This window comes from Pezoporus occidentalis, unplaced genomic scaffold (assembly GCF_034315485.1).
Source record: "Pezoporus occidentalis ecotype Australia unplaced genomic scaffold, CSIRO_AGI_Poc_V1 ctg136, whole genome shotgun sequence".
Taxonomy (NCBI): domain Eukaryota; kingdom Metazoa; phylum Chordata; class Aves; order Psittaciformes; family Psittacidae; genus Pezoporus; species Pezoporus occidentalis.
This window is the reverse complement of record NW_026913168.1, coordinates 747,079-767,072: the sequence shown is the minus strand read 5'-3', so window position 1 is coordinate 767,072 and position 19,994 is coordinate 747,079. Positions and strand designations below refer to the sequence as shown.

Here is a 19,994-nt window from a genome sequence, read left to right as displayed (position 1 = left end):
GGTTTTAAACATCTGGTTAAAAACATTGCTTTTTATGTACTGCGACTGTTTCTACGTGAGTGCTGTGCCAGTTGTTCATTATGCCTCTGACTCCAGTTACTTTTTGTTCTCAAAAACGATTTGAAAAAGTTGAGAAGGAAAACTTAAAAGCAGAGCAAAACCAACACCGGCAACTTTTCCGAGTGCCAGAGTTTTAACTGCTTTCTGCTGAAATGCTCTCCTGACTTTCCATTCAAGCAAGCATTTTTGCACACAGTATAACAGGAAGGGGCTGAGTGCGTGCCTGCAAAGTGCAGCATGGTAAACATCTGTGTGTATTCCACATGTACCCCACTATTAAAATCAATCTGTTCAGGTCACTTCCCATTCTGAGGAGAGCTGAGAAACGCAGCCACCAGTTTCTGTCACGTGCTGCGTCGTCTCAATTAAATATAAATTAAATTTCATGCGAAGAACCCAACTTGGAAATCCCAGCAAACAACAACAGAACCTTTCCACTAATGATTTTCAGTCATCACAAGTGGAGAGAGACTCAGACAGCAGACAGCATGGTCCCAGCATGCTTTTTGCCTTTTTTTTTGTTTGCACAGTAGCTGTCAGTTGCAGCCCTGCAGGTAGTAGAACCCAGTGGGAAGAGGGGCGGGACAGAGCGATGCTGCCTGAACTGACAGCAAATTTAAATTACTGAGCGTTCTTTTTCTTTTGTTGTTGTTTTTTTTTCTTTCTTTGCGTGCCCTTTCTTTTTCTTTTTCTTTTTTTCTTTTTTTCTTTTTCCTTTTTTTTTTTTTTTGGTGTTTTTCTACTCTGCGACAAACTGAAAAGATTCTCGCACACGCTAATTTAACAACCCTGCTTCGTCGTCTCCTTCCCCCCCCCCCCTTCTGCTTCCAGGATAATTAAAAGAGAAACCTGTAAAGGCAACATTCCTTCAAGCAAGTTGGCGCTGCAACGTGCTGGTAAGATGAATTTAATTATATTTTTTTCCCCCCTTTCCCCATCTTTTCTTTTCCTTTTTGGAGCTGAGAGCTTTTGTATATCTAACGCAGTCATAAGTGTGGTTCCCCTGCTGTGGAGGGTTAGGATGTAATGAAAAGGTGTAACTGCTTGATATGCGACCTTCTCCTATTACTTAAAATGGATAATAACAGCTTTCGCGTCTGTCCTCATGATGCTTTTATCTGCGAATTGACTATTTGCTCAACAGAAGCGGTGCTGTGATTGTCGCACTATGACAATGAGGACTTGATTGTTTTTTGGTTACTGTTCCATGCTCCTATCAGAAAAGATACTTGAGTTGGGGGGGGTTTGTGTGTGTGATTTTTTTCTTTTTCTCTCTGAACATTGCCTGAAGCGCTGATATGATGGGGGTGGAGATGGGGGTGGAGGAGACGGTCTTGGGTGTCATTCTGCCTGTTCAGCTGTTTACTAGGTAGGGAAGTGCAACACGGAAACTTTCTGAAGAAATAAATAAATATCTTTCAGCTCGCATTGAGTGGGGTCAGTGTACCCAGGATTTATTGTTTTCCAGTGCTGGGTAAAGTTCTTCCTGTCCCTCACATTGTTCTTCTGGAGAAAGGGAGGAAGGGATGTTCCACTTCATATCTTGTCATACTATTGTAGTAGCTAATTGCAAGGAGCTGACAAACTTTGAGATGAAATACCAAGCGTTGCTTTTGTGAAGAATGAGTCTGATGCTGTGGATAGTTTCCTATGAATACAAGCCTGCCAGATACAGCCAGATCTGTATTACCATTTGTTGCAGTTCCTGCCTTACAAGTCCCCCTATTTCCAATGTCTCCTTTATAGTGTTTTTCTGTCATTAATATATTATTATTGTATTATTTATTTTTTTTTTTAAGAAAATGAGAGGTGTTTTGCTTTTGCTTTGTATTTACCCTCATAAAACTTATCAGGTGGATTTTTTTCCTCAGGCTTTCTGAATGTAGTTCTGCAAGTGCTAAATGCAACAACACCTATTGAAATCAACAGGAAGGCTGAACTTGTCCTGTATTTCAGAGGAAATTGCCGAGTAGTAGCAGAACCTGATCTTATGATTGTTTAACTCTCTTTATCTAACTGCAATTAGTTGTTGTTGCACTCAAGACTGGATCATGTAGGCTTCTACTGAAGTATTTAGAATAAACACTGCTCTTACAGTTGGTTGTTTCCAGGTTTGTGGTCATGCTGAGGAAAACTTTCTGAACAAAATAAGGGATTTTTGAGAGAAATCTGTTAGAGTTAGAAAAATGGTGTGGTTCAGTTCTCTAACTCCTTGAAAACTGTTGTTCTTAATATATATAAAAGTGTCCTGAAATTATTTATATCTGCAGATTAATACATCAGACTTTCCATACATCAGACTTTCCATACTCGATGGTCTGACATGGCAAATGCATAATGTGATCACAGGAGCAACGTTGTGCAAGGAGAGCATTGATGAGGAGCAGTCAGGAGTTAAACACAGGCTCCCTGGAGAGGAGGAGAGGACGTGCCAGTGCCATATGGAAAATCACATGCTTTCACAGCAACTTTGTTAGGGCACAGGTTTAAGGGCACTGCACTTGCAGGAGTTCATCACCCCCCATTTCAGCCTCAGTTTGAAGCACTGCAATACTTCTAAGGTTTACCTCTCTTGTGCCGAAAATCCTGGTGTCTTTGAAATGAGGTCGTTGTAGCTCTCACGTCTTGCTTTTGCCCTGACAACTTGCCTTCCCCCGCCCCAACACCAAGGTCTGCAGGGCCCAGAAAATTAGGCTTTGTCCCTTGTAATCCTAAACTCCCATCCATTTAAAACCAGAGAAGAAAAGGATTGAATTCAGTGTTCTTGTTATGGAAATAAGTTTTTATTCACTCAGTATCAACTGGCAGTTAGAAGCGTATCTGGTGTAATATGAATAAACTGTAGGCTGTTGACAGTAAATTATGCAACTATAGTCCTACATTCGCCTAGAAACACAGCTTTTACAAGGCTCAAGTGGCCTAGTGGGGGAAAACAGCTACCAGTATTCTCATTTGATCTTTCTAACCACCCAAAGCCATGAGAAGTCCACGGTGGTTGATTCCCACTGCCCATGGTGGGCATCTCAGCGATGGGCAAAGCTGCATGGAGTAGAGCCTGAATGAAGCCAGGGGTATTCAGTCATAGAGATGATGTCAAAGTTACTGTTATGAAGCAACATGAAAACATCATACAACCAAGTTTAGATGCTAAGTTTGGTGACAAGAATTTGTTCCTAAAGTCATAATGTATAAAAAACCCAAAATCTGCACCTTAAAAAACCCCACCGCACCAACCCAATACTTTGAGTTTAGCCTTTAAATATATATATTCTTAATTAATCTATGCACTTCAAATTGCTGTTGGCTTCTAGAAATAGTCTTCTACCTAGGGCTTGGAAATTTCTAGTTGAATAGAAATGCATTCATTGTAACAAAAAAAAAAAACCCTTGCTGTAATTTCCTGTCAGTAACACAGAAATAAGAAAACACTAGGCTAATAAAAATGATAATCTGAGTTTACAACTGTTAACAAGATTCCTGAATAGAAATGGTGCTATTATGCACAAAGAACTTCTATCATTACTAGAGGAATGTACTATAAAATTATGAGTTTTATTTTTAGGACCCTGTCATCCACTCAGAAATCAACCCGTAATCTTACTTGTGAAATGCCATAAGTTTTGGCATCTTCCCTCCCCTCCTATTAATGAAATATTAAAGGAATTTTATAATTAGAAACTTTGATAACTTAGCTAGGAATTTTCTTTACAGGAAAAAGCTGGCATAATTCTGCATTTCTTCCACATCTCTTAACTCTCCACATACAGTCACTGCAAGTCTGAGTTGAGTGCAGCAAGGAAAATTGGGGTGAATCACAGACTTTGGCACTAATGGTGGGATTCCATCAGCTTCTTTCTCCTGAGAGAGGGCAGATTCTCAGACTTTTCTCAGGACTCTGGAGAAGTACTTGTGAATATTTTCCCTCTTTGCCTGCATGGAATTATTTTTTAGTGTTTCATTTCTGGTCAACTGAATCGAAGTATTGAAGTATCATGGAGTCATGTAAAAATGCTCAGATTTTAACCTCTGAGGGTTTGTTTTTTTTTCATTCTACTAATAAGAGACATTTACATTTCTCTTCTAACTGCAAATGATTAATGACATCGTAAGGGATTTGCTGTGTTTCCATTTGATTTAACACATTAGCTATGGTCCTCTTTTGTCAAGAACCACTCTTGAAGTTCTACATCACCAAAGGAAGCCATACCACTATACCTGGCTCAGAGTGTCCCCAAGTTTCTGGTCCTCCCTCTCTAGCAGATTGACAACATATTGAGCAAACAATTGCTAAGACACACTCATTCCACAGGCCTGGCATCCAGTCACATGTCCTTCATCTTCTGGTGATGGTTTGCTGCACTCGCTGGGACTCCTAACCCTGTGTAGGATAAAGGAAACCCTAAAAATAACCTAATACCTCCTAATTACTTTCATCACTCCCAAAGCAATAGAGAACACAGTATTTATCAGGTCACTAGACCATAGAATCACAGAATGGTTTGGGCTGGAAGGCACCTTTTAAAGTTCATCCAGTTCCAACCTCTGCCATGGGCAGGGACACCTTCCACTAGAGCAGCTTGCTCCAAACCTCATCCAACCTGGCCTTGAGCACTGCCAGGTATGGGGCAGTCACAGCTTCTCAGGGCAACCTGTGCGGGTGCCTCAGCACCCTCACAGGGAAGAACTTCTTCCTAATGTCTAATCTAAATCTCCTTTCTTTCAGTTTAAAGCCATTCCCCCTTGTCCTGTTATTACCGGTCTTTGTAAAAAGATATGAATTAAGAATATAAATAAATATTAAATTAAGGTAAACAGTCAAATATTAGGAAGAATCAAACAAAGTGAAAAGAGAAGTAGAATCCCAGAGAGCTCAGTTCTAGATTATAATTATTAAACAAACTCCTCCTTGGTTGCTTTTCATGCCGCATGACCTGTGGAGGCTGGTAACTTCACTCCCGTCCTAAGGCTAATGTACTGCAAAAGCTTTTGGAGCCACATCTTTCCTACTCACTGTGTCACTTTCCTACTCACCACCTATTTTTTGAGACAATAACAAAGGGGGAGCAACCCAAAAGCTCTGCATATGTATTATTTTTAATTTGCTTTCTCAATCTGAAATCTCCAACTGCCTGTATATCACCCATATAAGGGTTTGCTCTCTATTCGTAACATTTGAGCACCATAGGTAGGATTCATCTCATCCAAATTTAGATACCTATACTGCAGACACCTACATTTCAGTTAGCCACCTTGGGGTCCCATTATAGTCAGAGGGAAAAAGCAGGCACTTTCAGACAGTGATTTACCTGACCTATTTTAAACATCTATTTTCTCTGAATCCCAGAGAAGGACGCCACATTCAAGACTCAGATCATTTAGCCACCTCTACTCCTCAAATTCTCTTAATTACTGTACTGTTGCATTGCTTAATTTAGGTATCTTTTCCTCAGCTGCTTGGCTTCTCTTGTAACTACTTCATTAAGACAGAGGACTTAAAACTCTGTAAATTACATACCTTGAAAAGCAGTCATAGTGCTATTGATTTACTGAGCCTCATATACCAGACGGTGGTCTTAAAACAAGTCAAATCATAGTAAAGTTAGGACTGGATTGCATATACAGGATAATGTCTCTCACTTATATCATTCATCCTCAAGAACTGCTGGGGGATTGCTGTCACAAGTGCATTTCAGGCAGTATGTTTAATGTACGATTAATCTTGTATTTAATCGTACAATTAATCCTCATGGGTACTTTTATTAGGCTGAACTGATCTAGCAAAAGGAGGTGCTGCAATTGGTTTATTTCTTCTACTTAGCAAACCATTGGCATTTAACAGTGATGCTACAATGCTTTAAAAGATCTAAAAGTCAGGAAACTCCATGAGTATGATGAAGTCTACCTAATTTAGACACCACTATTTTAATGAGTTGATGTTCCAGATGTAAGTTCCTTTACCCAGAGGAGGCTACATGCGTTTGAAAGCTTCCAGACAGACAATTTGGCTTCCTATATCCATACAGCTAAAGCTGCATTTACAGTGCTAGAAGTATCTGATGCAAAGAGATCCCTGGCTCGCAGATATAACTGTGTACCTCATCCCCGTGTCTCACGTGTCCATATGTGGAGGGGGTTGCTGTGTCCTCTTGGCCCTGTGCTTGGCCCCAGGTGCTTGTTTTCATGCCTGCGTACACAGTATATGAAGGGTTGTGGGTGATGCTGGTGGGCTCACAACCCACTTAAACTGAGAGTTACAAGGAGCAGGGAGAGCCAGTGTTGGAGCATCCTTGCTCATAAATTCTAGAGGAAAAGGTACCTAAGGATGACCATAAGCAGCATCACAGTCAGGTTAATCTTCAAGGAAAATCTGATTAATTTCAAAAGTAAATGTGTCAACACATAAATATATCTTAATATATACATAAAATGCACAAAATGGCTGTTAGAGACATAAGATCTCACAAGACAGTTAAGACATTCAGTGATATGGACTCACTGTATGTCGGACAAACATGGTCTCCCTTAGGATTCATTTCTTTCTTCACTTAGGTAGCCTTCATCACCCTAAAGATTAAGTGTAGGTTTGGTTTAAGGTAGAGAAATAGGATTCTAAAATTCATTTAAATATAAAATGGTTGATCATAAGACATTGTTTAAGTTGGAAAAGAGCTTTAAGATCATTGAGTGCAATCATTAACACAACACTACCAAGTCCACCACCAAACCATGTCCCCAAGAACCACGTCTACATGTTTTTTAAGTTCTTCCAGGGATGGTGACTCCACCACTGCCCTGTGCAGCCTCTTCAGTGCTTGGCTGAGGTAATTCTATTCTGAACCCAAGTTCTGCAATGTTTTGCAGAAATGGTTTTTATTCAGACAACGAGATGGAACTGTTGGAACAAGTCCAGAGGAGGCCACGAGGATGATCAGGGGCTGGAGCACCTCCTGTATGAAGACAGGCTGAGGAAGTTGGGGCTGTTCAGCCTGGAGAAGAGAAGGCTGTGTGGAGACCTCAGAGCAGCTTCCAGTATCTGAAGGGGGCCTATAGGGATGCTGGGGAGGGACTCTTCATTAGGGACTGTAGTGACAGGACAAGGGGTAACGGGATAAAACCTAAACAGGGGAAGTTTAGATTGGATATAAGGAAGAAGTTCTTTCCTGTGAGGGTGGTGAGGCACTGGAATGGGTTGCCCAGGGAAGTTGTGAATGCTCCATCCCTGGCGATGTTCAAGGCCAGGTTGGACGAAGCCTTGGGTGAGATGGTTTAGTGTGAGGTGTCCCTGCCCATGGCAGGGGGGTTGGAACTGGATGACTTTAAGGTCCTTTCCAACCCTAACTATTCTATGATTCTATGATTCTAAGGACAGTGGATGCATTTTGAAGCATGCAGAAAGCATTGTAATATGCAATATAACTGCTACATAATAAAAGAGCTCTGAACACAGGATGTGATCTCTTATGCACTTGCTATTTTCAGTGATTAATGTATAAGCACTGTACAAGCCACTGACACAGTGAACAATCCTGAAGGCTTGTTGCCTGCGTTTTGGATAACAAGAGACAGAAGCATAGATTAATAGTGGCTCTTAATCAATCTGATGCAGTCAATGTTTTCCATAGGAACTCCATTAATAAGCAGCTTTACTAACGTCTTGCTCTATCCTAAGTCACTGACAATTATGAAGGACATATGCATATTAAATGAAGCTTTTACACTTGAGTGAAGAGCAATAGCAGCCTAGCCAGTGTCATGCAGTAAGAGAGACCACATTCACAGGGCATTAAAAGCTGGGTATTCTTGCTGAACAGGTTTACACATTTAAGCCTTGATCCTGCAAGGACTTATACACATGCTTAACCTCACATACAGCGAATGAAATCCTGGGCCTCTCAAAATCAATGACAAAACTCCACTGACTTCAAAGGGCCACTCTGAATAGCCTCTTTGGCTTCAGTGCAGCCACACAGAGTGCAGAAGTGTGTGAACTGATCTCCCTCAACCTCGCTTGCTTGCGTGGAGTCTTAAGAGATTGAGGGAGCTGCTAAGCGTAACTTTTAAAACACTTCTGGCTCACAACAAACTATGAGCATTCAAAGATGTCTTCTTGTCTGATCTGTGCTCTTTAGGGGCTTTGCCCAAACCCCATGGTAAAACCTGTAGCAGTGGTTTCTGCTGGTGAAGTCTGTGAGCAATCTATAACGCAGTGCTCTCCCTGGCTGATATTGCATCCTGAGCAGCTTGTTTTCTTTACTTTTCAGAAGATCCAGTTCCTGGATCTATAACTCACATGATTTTATAGGAAATCTGGGGAAAATCTATTGAAATGACAGGTCAGAAAAGCAATAATACACGAATTTGTGCAGGATCTCACTGCTGTTTTTCATCTGCTTGGTGCCAGTAATTGAGATTCCCTGGTGCAAAATCTAACAGCTGTCTCAGGATCTGTTGGACACCAGAGACCCAGTCCTGGCTCTGCCTGCATTTGTAAAGCAGTCTCATGGCAATAGTACCCCTGAGACCCACTGGGGAGTCCTGAGAAGTCTGGTAAAGAGCTGGGGAGGAGAGAAAGTGGTATTTGCCCCATTTTTCAGCATAGAACCCTTTCTGGAGCAGGTTAAGTCAATGATCCTTCCACCCTACACAGACCCTCTGGCTCTACAGGTGATGCAACATGCCCTCAGCCTTCACACTGGCTGGAATGCTGAAGCTGAGGGTGGTCTTTGGCAGCCCTGAGTAACTGAGGTGTCTCAGTTCCAGCATGCTAGGAAAGCTCATGCTGGTAAATGCAGATCTTGTGACCAAAACATCTAACAACTGGTGTGCAGGCACACCATTGAGACTTGCGCGTGCTAGGAGCTGCAGAAGTTTTGGCTATCATCTCTGTAAGCTGGCAAAAAGATTTGTGAGGACAACTATCCCCACTGCAACAGGGACTAAGTGCTCAGAAAATAGATTTACAATGATTTGCATCCCGGTTATGCTTTAGGATTAGTGTATGTTAGTCTTTGTGTAAGCCAGATTATCTCTTCTCACCTAAATTTGTGGCAGTCATTGGAAAGGAAGAATAGGCTGGGTGACCCTGGTGAAGTTTTTTGTCTATTTCAGCATATTTCTCTGACACGTTTCATTGCTCCAGCAGCGAAAAATATCCCCAGACTTTATTCCTTTTCTTTTTGGCCTTTACTGTAAAGGTATTTTAAATTCATCTTCATCGTGTTCCTGTACTAGTGGGCTTTACCTATTCCCTGCAAAGTCCTGTGTGAAATTCTTAGCCACAGAGATTACAGAAATTTATTGCTTCACTGGCATGGCCAAGTTGCCACAAAATTGCATTTGTTAATGCAGCTATGAAAACACATGGCACCTGCCATCTCGTAGCATAGGGATTTTAAATATGGCTGGGAAGAATCTAAGAATGCCTATAAAATGGGTCTTGGCCATGTCAGTTTAGCTTTAGGAAGGAGACTGTGCTATAAAATCCTCACCCATAATTGGACACAAGTGACAGCTTTACTTAACTAGTGTTCACAAATGACCGAGCAATGAAAATGTTCTGCTTTTCTCACTCCAGAAGAATCACCATGGCAGATGTTAGCACTGTTGAGAACAGCTTTATTGTAACTACAGGTGAGACAAATGGGAGATTTATTAGTCTGGGCATTGAGGGAAAGGGAGGGAGGGTAAAAGTCTTATCGAGCGCTGTTCCAAAGGAATGCAATGTACATTATCAAACACATTGCTTGGCACACACAGTGCTCTAAAACAGGGGCTATTCTGTGTCCATGAATTCATGAGCATGCCTGCTTTCTTGTTTGCTTTTTAAGCAGCCCATACCCAGAATCACAAGTTGTACATATTCTGCTTTTTATTTGCTCATGCCTATCTGTACCCATTTAAACCGATGGCAAATCTCTAATTTCATCGATGATTCGAGGTAATCAATGACTTAAAGTCTGGGAACCCAGTGATCTGCAAAACAGTGAACAAGAGACAATGTTGTTTCTCTGATGAAAGTCCTGAGAAAAGCATCCAGCATCTGCTGGATCCTTTCTGTTCATTTTAATGAGCTTACAATTGGTCCCTACATAATGTGCATTCAGTAGAATTCAGCACTGGTTTTTCAGGCACTGATCCAGTAAAGCCCTTAATGATGTGCTTAAGACTATGGTATGGGAACAGTCCCATAGAAGCCACTGCAACCACAGAAATGCCTGAAGTCCAGCAAGCAAGTAAAGGTTTTCTTGCTTGAGCATCCTCATATGTTTTTTAGCCAGTCCTCTCTGCCAAGCAAACTAACAAGAAGTTTCTAAAAATCCAACACTCTGAGATGACAGAAATGTGGTTATATTCAGATTTGTACCCAAAATTTTAGCTGCTTTATACTTCTTTATGCCCAGGTATAATAAAACACTTGACTGCAATTGTGATATGAATAGGAATACTTGTAGCTGGAAACACAAATCTCCCTCCCCTTTTAGATTCAGGGAATACTCTCATGCAGTATTGCTCTGATTGTCAGTCCCACTTCTAAGTAGAATAACATATTTAAATTCATAAAAAGTAAAACTGTTTGCAGTATAAGCAGGAAAATATTTGTATTTAAAGCAGCTTGCCCTGAACTCTCTAACCAGGTGCCTTCTTAGAAGGGCTGCTTGAAAGGAGCTTGTGCTTTCATGCCTTGTGGAGCCCATATTGCTTAACTGCTTCACTTCGGCTCATCCCATTTTAACTAGAGGGTACCATATTTCTGCATTGTCTTGCTTTCATGAAACCTGTGATATTCACCAGGTTTTTCAGGTAACGGCTGTTTACAGCAAGCATTGCCTATGGTGCTTCCAAAAGTTTCCCACTGTCAGAAGCATGAGGGCCAGATCGAAAATATTGGTTTGGGAGAATGTAATCTTTTCAGTACAGACTTTGGTCAGCATGACTGTGTTCAGTGTAAGTGCCCAATAGTAATGATGTCCAGGCATAGGGCCAAATGCTAAAACTGCCCCCAGAGTGAATATATTCATACTCTGCAAGAGAAGCAGTAAAGTATGCTCGTATTCTGGCCAGCAACATGCGAAAGCACAGCTCCCCATGAGGATAATTCTTGCCAGGAGTATGAATAAGCTGCATCAAGGCTATGCATTACAGCAACTGCTGCATCAGGGACTGCTAAGTAACTCATAAATAAACAGTCTCTGCTGCCTCCCAATTCCTGTATCGAGCTTCAGAAGGTACTGATGTAGGTCCAAGTATGAAAGGCTTGTACAGTGGCCTCAATGGACTTTGAGAAGTGCCAAAACAGAGGTGGCTGCTTTCCATCTCCTGCTCATGCGACTGGCCATAATTTTCCTGGCAAGTACAAATAGACATTGCCTAGAAGGATTTGGCTTCAATTCTTCAACTCATATTCATCATTTGGGTTGCTCCAGTGAAGTTATGAAGCCAGGAGCTCCTGTTAGGGTAGGATAAAGGCTCCACAACAGCTGAAATCTTTATTAATAAATGAATAAACCCAGAAAAAAAATGGACACACTTTAATAAACCCACCAACCATTTGTTTCGGGCACACAGGTGTATTTACACCCACATCAGAACTGCACTAAAATGTAGGGGTTTTGCATTACTGCTCATTTCAGTTTTGTTTTCCTGGAAACGACTGAAGCCTATAAGCCTGCCAGACCTTCTGGTAACATAAATCACAGTGACCCCTTGAAGTCTGCTGAGCATCTGCCCCAGAATGGCAAATATTGGTCTCTAGAGCCTGACTGATCTTTAAGGATGATAGAAGTTACTGATCCAACTTGTACAACTCTTTGCATAACACAGACAAAATCATTTTATCCAGGAATTCCTACACTGAGGATAGTGATATTCTGTAAGGCTGTAGTACAGGTTAACTGTATTCTTGCAGGAAAGCATCCTGTCTTGTTTTAGAGGTTTCAAACTTGCTTATACAGACGCAGTATTCAAAGTTTTGTGCAGACAGGTAGTGGTCAAGCTAATAAAGAATATGAGCATTAGACCTCTATGTTGCTCTATACCATACCTTTGTATTGGAAATTTTCCCAGTTCTAACTGCTGACGTACAAAGACCAAGATGCAGCTTCTTTGCAGCAGAATTGCAAATTCTGAGTTCAAATAAGCCAATAAAGTGATTTTCTGGAAGGCAATACTTTGCCTGTGTGCTCCTTTTCTTCAAATACATTTTCTTGCCTTTCAGGACATTTCATAATCTACCACACAGATATCACGTTTTGGAAAAGCACGGAAATGCCATCAGTTGATGTGTCTGTATAAACAAAAAGCTGTATAATTTAGAGCAAGGATAATCATCCTCTTCTGTATGTGAAGACAAACTGACCACCACAAACCGAGAAACATTTTCATAGCTTAATTTTCTTTCTGTCCTTCTCTTTCAATAGTAAAAGAATGTACTTTTGTGCTGTAGCTACTGACTTTTTGCTAGAACAAAAATGGTAATCTATGATGCCTAGATCCCTACCAGTGATTTATCTTATGTAAATGTGTATCTCTGCTCAGTTTTCACAAAGTACATTAGGACAAACTAAATAACATTGAAGTGGGACAGGAGGCACTTCAAAAGGAACTAACTTCCAAAATCTAGCAAATGTAAAGCTAGATTGGGGAACTTCTTAACACAAAAGATCCCTCATGACTCCAACTTTCTTTCTGGAGGTTCATTCATTGTCTTAAAATTAATTTTCCTGGGTAGGAAAACTTGTCCTCAAGAAGGTAACAAAATTGGTTTTGAAAGTCCTGGTGATAGTGGTTCATGTTACTGTGTTGTCACTACCTTACCTGTTGCCATGCCTCTATGATTGTGCCAGTACTGGGGAGCAAACAGTCAAGGACCACCCTATAGCCTCAAGGCGTGTTGGCATGGCACAACTCATATTCATCTTCACACATTCCGTGCAACCCCAGACAGAAATGACAGCATCCAAACTTGCTCTTGGTACCTGCTGTACCTCAACCCAAGCTTGAATGGTTTGAAGGAAAGTGTCAGTCAGAACAGCTCCACAGTGTCAACTAAAGGTCTATGAATGATCAGGCAACAGTGCTTAAGCCTCAACCCTGGCCTTGAATTCTTTTATTAGTATAGATATAACTAATGGAAACACAGAGCAGAGACTCCCCTCTCCGGAGTGCTCACCTTCTCTGATCTGAACTGGTTCAGTTTCATACCTTGACAACCCTATTATAGAGGATCTGAAAAGAGGAGATGGGAGTAATTGCTACCAGGTGATTGTATAGGTTAAGTAGGACCTTTTCAATTGTAAAAGTAGAACCCTATGTAATGAAAATTCAGTGTATGGATATATCTACAAGACATCCCTAAACCTTGAGGATAGCTTTACTTTTAAAGGCTTCTTTAAGCATCTATTATTCCTCACTGATGGAGACAGGACAGTGAGTTAGATGATAGATATCTGATCTAACCTGGTGTAACCCTGGCACAGAATCCTACTGTTACTTGAAGGGTTGTGGGCAAAGACAAGCATGTTTTCTTCTTTCCTTAAACGAAAGAAGGCTGGATGTTGGTACTGAGCTAATGAGACCTGATGAGGGCTGCTGGAGCAGAACTGGCTTTCAGACCAAGCATGCCTGTACCCATCCAAATAAACACACCAGGTACTCATCACTACCGCCTTGTCCAGGAGCAAGTTGGATTCTGAACAAGCATCCGAAGATATAAAAGCATAAATATGCTGATGCTGCCCCTTTGGAAAAGCCAGTTGCATACATTTAACAGAGCAGGGGGAGGTGAGGGAGTGGGTGTTGTGTTATTCTACTCACTTGAAATGTCAGTTTAGATAATTTTTCTAATTGAGTCTTGATATTTCACTGCTTCCCATAGTTCCCAAAATGATTATTAACAAATAAACAGATCTTTCTTAGTTCTTTCTGAAACAATAATGGCAAAGGCTTCATTTCAGATGTAAGAACTCCAGTTTAGGTGAAAATTATCTCTGGCTATACCGCACGTTGCATCGTGCGGACACATCTACTAATATTACTACGACTTTTGGTACGTGTTGTGCAAGAAACAATGGCAGGACATGTTCTAGTCCTGGTTTTATGAAATGAAAACAATATAGACCAGCAAAAGGTGTTATGCCAGTAGAAAATAAACCCATAATATTTGTATATGATATGATGACATGAAAACGCAGGCAGAGGACCACATCACTGTGGTTTCCTACTGCAGGGTTTTGGCAGGCTTCCTACATATCTAGCCAGTTTAGAATTAGCAGGGTCAGATGTCCAAAATTTAATATAATTTGGATTTATCAATACCAGACTCCTCTGAGGAAAAATAAGTCCCCTTTCCACAGGACAGATAAGTCTTCCCAGAACATTTTCCAGACAGATTCTCTTCTGCACATCCCTTTGCCAATTGGAACCTTTTGATCTCAACATCCTTAGTGCCAAATTCTTTAATGGTGTAAATGAGTGAAACTCCACCTAAGGCAGTGGAGCAGATCCCATTTACACCTGCAGAGAACTTGGCTTTGATTCTGCAGCCAAGGAGAGATTAAAACCATTGGTTCTAGTAGATTTCTTAGCCCATAAAAATGCTCATCATCTCCAGTTGCAGATAGCTCTGTTATCCAGTCCAAATATGAGAAGGAAAAGCAGCAGAAAATGCTGTTGAAGGGGTGAATCCTGGACAGGAAGGATGATACACCGGAGGATTTAATGGGATTTGGTGATCTCTATCATATGATCGAGTATACATTATCATAATTCTGATTTGGATCCCTTCACTTGCTCTCTGTGCAGCTTTTTTCCAGATCTCCTAATATGAAACACTCATTCCAGATTGCTTCTTGAAGAAGGCATCCAGTGATACATCAGAGATTAAATGAGTCACTCATGATGGATTGTGCTTCATGGCTTTATATACCACAGAAAATTATGCCTTTTACACTACTTTGTAAAATAACCATTTATCTAAGTAAACATATTAACTCCTTTTGGGTTCATATGAAAACTGTCCTGTGTTGTGAATCTTAATTTAGCAAGCTCTTGACAGGCAGGAACAAAGACAGCCAACAATGATGGAGAAGGATCAGTTACTTAAATGTCAATAAAGGGAGCTTAAAAAATGAGTCAAATTAAGAGATCAATTTGTTCTCTAGTGTCTGACCAGAGGTACAGATTTGGCAACTTTTGCCACTTTTTCCCCTCTCAAAAAAAAACCCAAAACCCCAAATCTTTAGAATTTATGGTGAAGTTATATGCTGTTATGGTGTCAATTTAAACATGACAACAGCACATGCTGGAGAAAGAAATGAGGCCAAGTGGTTAGAACAAAGCGAAAAGGCTGGATATCATTTTCCAGGGATTCTAACTTTTATCTTTCCAGCACTTCCTGTAGGTACCAAAGCAATATATCTCTTTGCCAAAAATCTCAGTTTGCACATCTGTAATATGGAAATGATACTGCTGAGCCAGGTTGTCTCTGGGGTCACTCTATGCAGATCACTGCAAGGTTTAGACATCTGACACTGGCAAAATCAGATCAGAGTAAATGCTCCCCAGTTCCTCTTCTGAGTTGAAAGTGTCAGAAGGTTTATGCCTTCTAAGCACTGTGCAAGAGCACAGTCTAAGAATGTGGGTCTAATGGACTCATCCAAGGCCCTTTGGAAAGCCCTGTATTTGTCCAGGAGTACAGGTTACCACTAATGGAGTCTCACTCAGCTTTCCATGTTGTACCTGATCATTTCTACTTGTTACCCCAGATGCACTTAATTGGTGTACCTGCCTGATTTCTGTCCTCTTCGCATCCTTTTCCTGCTAAGCATTTACAGCCCTCTCACTCAGTATAGGGTTCAAGATGTTAGAGTCGTAGAATCATAGAATAGTTAGGGTTGGAAAGGACCTTAAGATCATCCAGTTCCAACCCCCCTGCCATGGGCAGGGACACCTTATGCTAAATCACATCACCCAAGGCCTCATCCAACCTGGCCTTGAACACCAACAGGGATGGAGCATTCACAACCTCCCTGGGCAACCCATTCCAGTGCCTCACCACCCTCACAGGAAAGAATTTCCTCCTTAGATCCAATCTAAACTTCCCCTGTTTAAGTTTTAACCCGTTACCCCTTGTCCTGTCACTACAGTCCCTGATGAAGAGTCCCTACCCACCATCCCTACAGGCCCCCTTCAGATACTGGAAGCTGCTCTGAGGTCTCCACGCAGCCTTCTCTTCTCCAGGCTGAACAGCCCCAACTTCCTCAGCCTGTCTTCATACAGGAGGTGCTCCAGTCCCCTGATCATCCTCGTGGCCTCCTCTGGACTTGTTCCAACAGTTCCATGTCCTTTTTATGTTGAGGACACCAGAACTGCACACAATGCTCCAGGTGAGGTCTCACAAGAGCAGAGCAGAGGGGCAGGATCACCTCCATGACCTGCTGGTCACGCTCCTTTGGATGCAGCCCAGGATACGGTTGCTTTCTGGGCTGCGAGCGCACACTGAAGCCGGCTCATGTTCATTTTCTCATCAACCAACACCCCAAGTCTGAATCTCTTCTCTGCCCAACCTGTAGCTGTGCCTGGGATTGCTCCGACCCAGGTGTAGGACCTGTTCAGTGACTTCAGCAAGCTCTGGATCAGACTTGTAATCACTTCAAGCCTCTGACTACTTGGCTCAGAGTGTTTAGGATGAACCACCTCAGAGACAAAGAAGAATATCAGAACGAAGTATTATATATTTCTGCTTCCCCAGAGGTTTATTCTTCTAAAATATCCATTGTCCTATATGTAATGTACAATAATTCACCGTGGAGCAAAACATTGTATCATGATACAGATCTGGGCAGTGATTGAAATAATAACAGACTGTTTAATTGCTAAATTACAGTGGTGATATTATGAAATAACATATTATATCCGCATTTATAATAAATTAATCCATCATGATTAAAGGTCTCTCAATGAATACCGAATGAATTATTACATGATTGGCCTTTATAGCTATAAGCCTTTAAAATTATGCAGTATTCTACAAGCAGTAACAGCCTGCAGAATAAAGTTGCAATGAGAAAAATGTGTCACAAAAAAAACTTTTCTACATTTCATGCAAAACACCTTTTCGTTCAGAACATTTTTACATTGAATTTGTTAGCAATTACAACAGATAGATAGCTTTTTAACAGGAGAAAATATGTCCATAATCACACAGTGTTTAGGGGAGAGGGGAAAATTACCACAATATGACTAATTTTATGAAAGACATCTGTCATTTTCTACTGTTGTAATACAAGCTGTTTAGTAAGTAAATTTAATTAACCATATTTCTCATTTTAAAAAGGGGAAGAAAAAGGCTTTTACAGCGTGCCAGGAGCATATCCCTTGAATACAGTTTGTTTAATGTTCCCAATTAGACTGAATCATCAAATTTTTTGAACCTTAAATATTTCAAATTAATTTGTTTCCTCGCTGCTTTTCTATATTTTATTTTGCAGTCATTTGTACTGTGGAGTACATGTTGTTTGTCGTTGATATTGCTGGTTTAGGCTCTCTGCTTGAAACTGAGGGGTTTTTTGCTGCTAGGTATTGTACATAAAGAAAGAAGTCTCCATCAAGAAGTTTCCTGTTGAAAAAGAGTGACTTACAAACAGTGTGAAGTGAGAAAGGCAGGGAAAGCATGTGTATCTGCCCCACATCATAAATCATTCAGTGAAACAGCTGAGTCTTGATCTAGTGTTGGATCAAATACTAGGACACACTATACTTTAGGCTTATAAAAGGGTACAATTTGAAGTCAATAATAAGCTCATGATTAGGAGTACGAAATTCCCTCTGTTGCTCATAATAGTTGCAGACCTGGTCCTTTTCCTAATGAGGATAATATTCATTTTCACTAAATACTAACTTCCCCTTATTCATGGAGCTTACTGCAAAAATAAGGATGTTCTATAAGGGCCTTTTATTCATAATATGCAGAAGCTTATGTTATAACGTGGTTCCCCCTCAAAATGCTGCCGGCATTTATGCAACCAAATAACCAAAGAGAAAGCTATGCTATTGATGTCAGTGCACATCTGGGGTAGTTTCCCTGACTGGGACACAACCCCCTATGGCAGGGGGGTTGGAACTTGATGACATTAAGGTCTTTTCCAACCCAACTATTCTATGATTCTGTGACTAGAAATAAAATCTGACTGGGAATCACAATTCAACCTCAGTTTACAAAAAATATGTAACATTTAAATGCTACTAAAATAGTTGTTTGCAACCTCATATAGCATGTTTTCCGGTTGCTCAAACTACTCTTAAGGATACTTAAGCTAGCAGAAGCTACTTGCTTGCTAAACAAAACCTCTTGGCAAATTTCTGATGTTCGTGCACCTTCTTAATTCTGCTCCTAAATTTATGCACCACCCAAAATTTAATATCTGCTGCTTTTGTACACAGGGGAAGACTTCCTCCCTCTTCAGAAAGAAAACCAATCACTGCAAAAAATGCCCATGCCCATTGCCTGGGAGTGTGCTGAACACTACAGAATTCCACCAAAGAATGAAAGATTTATATATTTTTTTAATTCACTTTTATTTAGAAACGTCTACAGAGGTGATGTATGGAGAGCACAGCATTAATTCTGGCAAGCTTTTATTACCCTAATGTTAGATTTAGGAAGTCTAATTGTACATAATATGTGCCTGGTATTTAGAGAGCATCATTCCCTTAATAGTGTGAATAGAGTTACTGAATGTGAGGAAAAAGTCAGTCCAGAATATAATAGATTGTTTACTGGGGTAAAATAATCATGAAGAGAAGTGAATGGGGAAAACTGGAGGAATTTGTTACTCTCACGTATGTGCACACGCTGTAAATCTGCTAGGATACCTGCAAGCTTAAACACTGCACCTAGCCCTTTAGGGCAAGGTTTTCCTCCATGCTGTGGCAGGAGGACAGTCTTTCATAACTCCAGTAAATGTCCCCTGTGTTCTGAATAAGGTCTTTAAATGAGTTACAGTGGAGAAGGGTCAGAAAATTGGCAGACAATTACTAGGCTATGATATGAGAATTAATATGTGGATTTAATTGATAATATGTGGAATTGATAAGCCATCTTTTTTATCTCGGAATTCCTGTATTCCCTTCATCAAGACTCCCAGGGCTGTATTCAGGCAGCGTGAAATGTCCACATCTGGACAGGGTAAAGAGCTGGCTTCTTCAGAGGACCAACTGATGCTCCAATAATGTACCATGTAGGTGGCTGCTTAGAGCAGACAGGAGAAAATATTAGCTCCAAAACGCACTTACAACCCAGGTACTTTCTAAATATCCAGGACAGATAAGCACAATGAAGCTTACTGGTAGAGAACATGATTATCTGTATTCATAACTGCGCTATACAGATAGAAGAAATATGGGGTTCAGCGTGTGATGTATGCAGACATGAAACAAACACACCCCTGAGGGGTCAGAAGCAGAAAAGGTGTTAGAAGCTTGCACGAATTTTATCTGAGCAAAAGCAATAGGGTCAAGCTCTGAGGCAGAACAGCTTTTAAGTGAGCACAGACAATACTGCAATTAATGGAGACGTATCTACTCAGCATTACAGTACAGCCGACCTGCATCCTTGGCTTATTAATTTCTCCCACTAGTACAAGTAGGTTGACGTCTTCTAAATTAAAAACAGTTCCGCCTTAGGAAGAATTGCCAAAGAATTTGTACATTAGAAGTCTCAGGAGATACAACTCTTGCATGCTGCCTTTGCTGGGGAAGAGTACAAGCTTATCCTTCAGGAAGTGTCATCTGCCAGTTATGACAGCTACACATTTGTATTCATTTATGAATTCACCATTTACAACTGTGGCTAGTTAACACAACAATTCCCTGGGAAAATCTTTGGACTCTGTATTTGCATAACGAGGAAAAACTTTCAAGAGCAGCTCTTCTCCTTC

The 19,994-nt window shown here is 40.8% G+C and overlaps 1 protein-coding gene across 1 annotated transcript in view; it reads left to right on the top strand.

Moving 5' to 3' along the window:
* The first annotated feature begins 844 nt into the window (after positions 1-844).
* CELF2 (CUGBP Elav-like family member 2) overlaps positions 845-19,994 on the top strand; it is a 563,459-nt gene continuing 544,309 nt past the window's right edge. Inside the window, exon 1 of the mRNA XM_062609318.1 lies at positions 845-956. The gene's annotated coding sequence lies outside the window, so the exon portion shown is untranslated. The remainder of the gene's footprint in view (positions 957-19,994) is intronic.